Source organism: Humulus lupulus, chromosome 9 (genome assembly GCF_963169125.1).
Source record: "Humulus lupulus chromosome 9, drHumLupu1.1, whole genome shotgun sequence".
NCBI lineage: Eukaryota > Viridiplantae > Streptophyta > Magnoliopsida > Rosales > Cannabaceae > Humulus > Humulus lupulus.
In genome coordinates, this window is record NC_084801.1 from 127,484,066 (window position 1) to 127,492,286 (window position 8,221).

An 8,221-nucleotide genomic window follows, 5' to 3' on the forward strand; every position below is an offset into this window, starting at 1 on the left:
CAGTGTGAAGAATCTAATTTAGTTCTGAATAGGGAAAAGTGCCATTTTATGGTGTGAGAGGGTATTGTTCTTGGCCATAAGGTCTCTAGTAAAGGAATTGAGGTGGATCGAGCTAAAATTTCTACCATTGAAAATCTACCATCACTTGTGTCAATCAAAGGGGTTTGAAGCTTCCTTGGGCATGCTGGGTTTTACAAATGGTTCATAAAGGATTTTTTGAAGATCTCGAAGCCCCTTTCCACCTTGTTGATGAATGGTGTTGCCTTTGACTTTAACGAAGAGTGCCTAAATGCTTTTAAGGTATTTAAGGAGAAGTTAATCTTGACATCGATTATTATTGCTCCAAACTGGGATCTTCCATTTGAACTAATGTGTGACGCAAGTGATTATGCAGTGGGAGCAGTTTTGGGCCAATGAAAATATAAGGTATTTTGGTCTATTCACTATGCTAGTAGGACTCTAAATGATGCACAATTGAATTATGCCACAACAGAGAAAGAGCTCCTAGCAATTGTTTATTCCTTTGAGAGGTTTAGACCATACCTATAACAACCCAAAAATCACTAATAAGGCTTAAGGGCCTTGATTAGTATGCCAGAAGGGCATAAATTGGTTTATATGTGAATTAAATAGTTTAGTGCATGATTATGTGATAAGCATGCTTGTATGATTATATGAATATATGAAATGCATGTCTACGAGTATTAGTATGCATGTAGGCCCTGTTTAACTTAAAGGGGTATATTTGTAATTTTAGCTCGTTGAGGGCATAAATGTGATTATATGTTATAATTGTGAGGACCACATTATTATGTGGGTATATCTGTAGCATGCGACTTGAGGCGATCCTAGGGAGCTAGTTAGCAGGAAAGTCACAACGAGACCTAATACTTGGCTCAAGGCGAGTCAAGGGGTATTTTGGGTATTAGGTGATTATCTGGGTTATCGAAATAAATAAATGGAGATATATTTGAGGTTAGGAAGCCTAGGTGGGAATACTGGGGAAAATTTACCATTTTACCCTCGGGGACTTTTTTGGTACCCCGAGCCTCGGGAGTCACTTAATCAATTAAGGATAGATTAAAAAAAACTCAGAAATGTAGAACAAGGACAAACTGACCCTTTTTTCTTTCTTCTCTCTCTCTCTCTCTCTCTCAAGGGAAACCACAGAAACTAAGAAAAGAGTGGTTGGAAACTCAGAGAATTTGAGCTGAGACTTTGGAGATTAGGTTAGGGTTAGCTAAAGGATTTAATCAAGAGTTGAGGTAAGTTCTGAGTTATACCTTTGGTGGTAAATTGTGTAGATATGGTTGGATTCTAAGAGTTCTTGGGTTTGAATTTAAGGTTGAATTGAGGCTAAAGACCTGGGAGTTAGCTCAACAATTTCTTGGAGGATTGGTTCTTCAATGAAGGTATGCTCCAATTTATGGTTTAGTGTTTGAATTCTGTGTTTTATTGGTTGGGTTTTGGTGTTCTTGAGCTTATGGGTTTCAGAGATTAAAATGTTATTTTGATGAGTTTCTAGACTAGGTTTTTGCTGGGTTATGTTGCTGAAAACATGCTAGAATGTTTGTGATAATTAGATTGTATCATTAGGATGGTTTGGGTGGACTTGAGTGAGGTTTGAGTGTTAAAAATGGTGGATTTTCTGGGTTCTAAGGGGTCAGGGCACAGCTCAGTTCTTGGTGTGTCGTGGTCCTCTGAAGCAAATAGGTGCTGGGGAAGAAGGGCGGGCCGCGGCATGGGGAGTGCTGGGCCGCGACCCGTGTCTATTTTTGGGCGAGGCTAGGCCTCTGGTTGGGAGCAAGCCATGGCATGGGAAGCTTGGGCCATGGCTCTTAAGGGCATTCTTGGTCTTTTGGGGTTTTTAAGTGCGGGAACCTAACCTAGGGTGCTCGGGATCGATTCCACTACCGCGTTTGGTGGAATTCGATGTCCCGGAGGCTAGAACTTTATCCAGAAACCTTTTTACAATTGTTAATGGAATCCCTTATCTTGGTTGTGACTAGGTATAAGCTAGGGCTCGGGAAATAGATTGTGCTCAAGGGGCATCTCTCGTAATCAGAACACTTGAAAATTAAAGGTAAGAAAACTGCACCCGGTTGTGAGTTTATAACGGGACTAAGGGATCCCTATTTTTTTTATACATTATGAAGGATGGTATTATGCCATGTGAATAATAAACAAATGGCCTAAGAGTGCCAGAGTTTACATTAGCGCACAGGGCACGACTCAGCCACTGGTAGCTGAGGACAGCTTAATATTCACTGAGATCGGTTTAAGCGGATCGGAGTCAGTGGGGTAAACAGAGGGTGCGACCTAATGGTGTCGACCTTGGTTATTGTGTGATCTGATTATCATTATTAATTGTTGATTATGACATGTGGAATAGCTGAGTATTGGCTTGTGGATTCATGGTTATGTCTATGAGTTATATGATTAGTATGGATTGCTACGTGAATGAACATGCTTTAAGAATTACATGATTATTATCAATATTTGTGCTATGATGTTATGTTTTCTTGCTGGGCCTTGGCTAACGGGTGCTCTGTGGTGCAGTTAAAGGCAAGAGTCAGCTTGATCAGCCTTGATTCGGAGAGCTTTGAAGACAGAATGTACATGACTAGCCGCTCGGCTGCCACGATTGAGGAAGAGACAGGAACAGGAGGACCATAAATGTATGTTTTTCCCTTAGAGTGCCTAGCCGTTGTTTATACCTTGAAATTTTGTAAACTGACTTTCAAACGTTGTTTCTTTTGGGATCCCTTGTACAAAAAGTTTAATTATATGAAATGTATCTTTTATGACCAAAACCTTTTTAACCCTAGTTCATTAATGTTTTAGTGACATGTTTTCAACTAAATGACTTGATTAGCAAGTCCTGCACCTTTATAAATACACAGTGTAACGGTCTTAGCTACCCAGGGCGTTACAATACCTGATTAGGAACAAGGTAATTGTTTACACTGACCAATCTACAATCAAATATTTGATGACCAAGAAAGATGCAAAACCCCATCTTATCCGATGGGTTTTACTGTTGCAAGAGTTTGACCTGGAGATCCGGAATAAAAAAGGCACTGAGAATTTGGTAGCAGATCACTTGTTAAGACTTGAGGTGGAAGAAATCCCGAATGACAAGGAAGTGAAAATAAATGATCACTTTCCCGATGAGCAGTTGTTTGGGGTAAATGACAGTTTTACAATGACGTGGTATGCTGACTATGTGAATTTCTTGGTATCAAAGGTTGTGCCTCCTAAGATGTCAAGGCAACAGTTGAAGAAATTTTACTCGGAGGTGAAACACTCCTATTGGGAGGAGCCTATTCTCTATAGGCATCGTGCAGATCAAGTTATTCTTCATTGTGTGCCTGAGGATGAAATGCACTCAATTCACACCCATTGTCACACTTTGCAATGTGGTGGGAATTTTGGAGCATCAAGAATAGCAACAAAGGTATTGCAAAGCGAGTTTTATTGGCCAAGTCTATTTAAAGATGCTAATTTTTTTGTGAAAGCTTGTGATTGTTGCCAACGTACTGGAAAAATATTGAGGAGGAATGAAATGCCTTTAATGTGATCCTTGAGGTTAAGATTTTCGATGTTTGGGGCATTGACTTCATGGGCCCTTTCCCATCATCACTCAACAACCTGTTAATTCTATTAGCGATGGACTATGTGTCAAAATGGGTTGAGGCAGCTACAACGAAAGAAAATGATGGCAAGACGGTCATGAATTTTCTGCATAAGAATATTTTCACAAGGTTTGGTACTCCCTGAGCTCTCATTAGCGATGGAGGGAGTCATTTATGTAATAAGAAACTTGATGCTTTACTTGCTCGCTATGGAGTCTATCACCGTACTGCACTGCCTTATCACCCCAAAACAAATGGTCAAGCTGAGATCTCAAACAGGGAGGTGAAGAGTATTCTTGAAAAGACGGTGAATAGTTCTAGAAAGAACTCATCTAAAAAGCTCGATGGTGCACTTTGGGCCTATAGGACAACATTCAAAACTCCCATTGGGATGCCATCCTATAGTTTAGTCTTTGGGAAGGCATGTCACTTGCCAGTTGAGCTGGAGCACAGTGCTTATTGGGCTATGAGAAAGCTGAATCTTGATGAGAAGGCTGCTGGGCAGAATAGGCTACTTCAACTTAATGAGCTTGATGAATTCTGTAATGAAGCCTATGAGAATGCCAAGATATACAAGGAGCGCACCAACGCATGGCACGATAAAAACTTGATCAGAAAAGAGTTTCAACCTGGGCAACAAGTACTTTTATTTAACTCAAGGTTGAGACTATTTCCTGGCAAGTTGAAATCAAGGTGGTCTTGCCCTTATACTGTTGTGAAAGTTTTTTCTTATGGATCGATGGAAGTGCAAGGAAAGAATGGCACACCATTCAAAGTGAACAGTCAAAGGTTGAAACCATATTTGGGTGGTCCTATCGACCAAGCCAAGTTAGTGATCCTCTTGAAGCCCATCTGAAAAGGAGTTCAGCGTCTGGTTAAATGATGTTAAGGACAACGCCTTTGGGAGGCATTCCATATTTATCATTTGCTTTGTTTACTTTCTGGACTAGTTGGAACAATTTTTAAATTTAATTTTTGCACTTATAAATTATGAATTTTTGGATTATTTTTTAAAATATGGGCACTATGGAAAGTGTGACAATTCAAAAAAAAAATGAAAAAAATGCTAGTAGAAAAATTATTTTAAGGGTCACGACACGACCTTGTGGTGCTGCGGCAAGGCCCCTTACAAGAACGAAGGAGTTTTTCCAAAGAGAAGTAGGTCGCGGCACAGCTCGACAGTGTCGCGGCACAGCTTGACAGTGTCGCGGCGCTCAAACCCAGAAATTTGCAGAAAAAGAAGGCGGAGCACGGCAAAAACAAAGGAGAGCCGCGACCCCTGAAGCCAAAATTCTAAAAAAACAAGGCCGGTCACAACTCTCAGTCGCGCTACTGGTTTAAAGATAAACAAACCCTAAATTTTCTCCACCTCTTCACTTTAGATATTTTTTTCCTCTTCCCCATACCTCAGAATCCACCATTTTCACCCTCAGTAATCTATCCTTTTCATTAAATCACCATCCCTAAACCATTTCTCATCTCCATTTTCCTTCATTTAACCTAAAACATCAATTTTCTCCTCCATAATAACCTATATCCAAAAACCCCCATTCAACACCATGGAAGTCTGAAATTGTTGTTGGCAAAGGAAGGAGAAGAGTGAAAAAAAATGGGTTTCTCACTCAAGTAAGTACAAGTTATCAATTTTTTTTTTGTTAATTGTCAGTGCTAAGTTGGTAGTTTGTGGATAAATTTTTGAGTGGGAATTATTGTGGAGAAATTTTGTGGGCTTGTGATTGGAAGTGAATTTTTGGTGCATTTTTGGATTATTTTGGAGATATTTTAATTTTGGGGATGTGAGAAAAACAAAGGGAGGTTCTGCCCAACTTTTTCTAGGAAGTTAGGTGATTGAAATCGATTGTAAAATTGTGCGATGGGTCCTAAAAGAAATCCTACAAGAGCTGTTCATTCCAAGAAATCCTCATCATCCTGAGCCACCCAAACACAGCCACCACCTTAATACCAACAAATTCAAAACTAAGGAGGCTGTAGACTTGTTTAAAAGAATCAATGGGAAATTGGTTATTCCAGAAAGAGGAATGGAGTATCAAGTGGAACCATACCGGAATGATCCCCCATATGAGTCAATAAGAGCTGAAATTACTAGAAGAAATTGGGATATGTTTTGTAAGCACATACAAGTGGATAGTGCTAACTACTCTCAACTATATGAGTTTTATGCCAATTTCCCAAGTCAAGATGTTGAGATAAAAGTTTTTGTTCAGGGAAAGGAGGTTCTATCTGACATTAATTATTTCAACACTTTGCTCCACCTACCTACTCTTTCGGCAACTGAGGATGAACACTGGCAGTTGGCTCATTTTAGTGAGGTAGATTGTGTAGAGGTGGCAGAGACATTGAGCATGTCAGGGGCTCGATTTCATTATCATGGTGGTGAGCCAAAGAATTTGCTTCGATGGTAATTGAATCGCATTGCTCGTGCAAGAGCCTATTTTGGGATTGCTTGTCTGTTGCCCAGCACTCATTTATCTTCTATTGATCGGGAGAGATGTATGTTGGTTTACACTATCATTGTTAGGAAATGTAATTTGCCTCAATTGAAATTGGTAAGAAAAATACAACTCTAGAAAAAATATTACAAATAAATAATTATTGATTAAAAAATGTTACAACTCTATGACTGAAAATACAAATAAACAATAGAAGAATTATAAGAAGAGGATAGAGAAATACAACTCTAAGAAAAAGGATACAAATAAAGTAAAAGTGTTTGAAACAAAAGAAATAAAAGTTTACAACTCTAAACAAAAATACAAGTAAATAGAACAAGAATAATGAGAAGAGAAGCAATAGAAGAAAAAGTAAGAACAAGAACAAAAACCAAGAAACTCTCACTCACACAACCAAAGTGAAGAGTGTTGGAGATCACCAACTTGAACAAGGTTTGAAACCTTTGTCCAAAAGCTTATTTCCCCCTACCTCAAGCACTAAGGGATCTTTCATAGATTTTGGAAATGCTTTTTGGAATAATCAAGCCTCTAGGTGTTTTCTAGCCAAGTGCTCTAATGGATAGAAAAGTTGTGTCTTACAAGTGAGCAATAGACTCCTATTTGTAGAGTTTAGAGACACCCTTTGAATTTCAAATTCCACCAACCCCCATGGTCATTACCAATGATTAATTGGATGTTTATGGAATTAAAAATGAGATTTGGGAGTTATTTGGGAATTTGGAGCTGTTCAAAAAGGTTGGAAAAAATTGAAAAAACTTGGTCAGTTTTTCACCTGTGGTTGCGGCCAGGAACATCAGTGGTCGCAGCTATTAGCCTCTGTTCCCCAGGCCGTGGCCACCAACCTCCTATGGCCGCGGCCACTGACCAATTTCAGCACACAAAAATGTGTTGTTTTTCCAAACGATTCCACCACCCTCCCAATTTATTTTGTAACCCCCAAAACACATTATTAGGGTTAAAATCATATCTCTAACAACCATTTAACATATGGCTTTAATAAAATCATCTCAATATTGTGTAACAACAAATCTACACAATAATGGGCAATATTTGGAAGTTACAAATTTGTGACTGAATTTGTAACACCAAATATGTTACATATTTGGATATTTCACATATATCTAAATATTGTAACTCTATATTATATGTTACAATATGTGACACTCTTTGTCACATTTATTTAATCTAAAACAATATATTATAAATTAATATAACATCCCCCACTAGATTAAATAGTTATCTATCAATCGTTATAATTTAAAATATAACATATCCCCCACTTGATTAAATAAGAACTCTCTCTTATAGGAGTCATTGCATTGGTGCCTAAAATAAAGTGTTTTTTAACTTGAACTTTACTATAGTGTAATTATCACAAAATTTGTCAAAAATTTGGTTGCACTAAGCATTGAACCATCTTTTCATGATAACAAATCGGTGATAACACACACACACCTTTGTGATGTTCACTTGAGACCTCTATGTCTCGCTTAGCACTGTTAATGGCCATGTGCACTTTCCATTCATGGACGTTCTTGAGAATACTCCCAATTCTCATGAGAGGCGACACCACCCCTAGGTCCATATAGGTAGAATTCTTACAGTATTTTGTTACCAAAAAATACTTGTCTTCACAAGACTGAATTCTATTAAAAAACCTCTCGGTTTTAACCCTAAACTTGGTAACTCACAAGTACTCAACATCTCAGATGGGACTTGTTTTGAGTACAACTAATATTCACTTCATTGACTTATTGTTACCTATTGAACCTAACAGTAGTTAAATAACTAGTGTTAAGATAGGTTACCATCAATCGTGAATCTCTTTAGGGAGTTTAAGTCCTATCCCTCGAGATGATGTAGCCACTAAATCTTTCGTTAGTGGCATAGTGAAATGATCTGCTAGATTTTCACTTGTTCTCACATAGGATATTGAGATGACTCCTCTTTGAATCAATTCTCTTACATATCCATGTCTTAGACTGATGTGTCTAGACTTCCCATTATACATTCCGCTGTATGCTCTAGCCAATGTTGCTTGGCTATTACAATGTATCGATATAGTGGATACATTCTCTTTGATTAGGGGCATCTCTATTAATAGATCCCTTAACC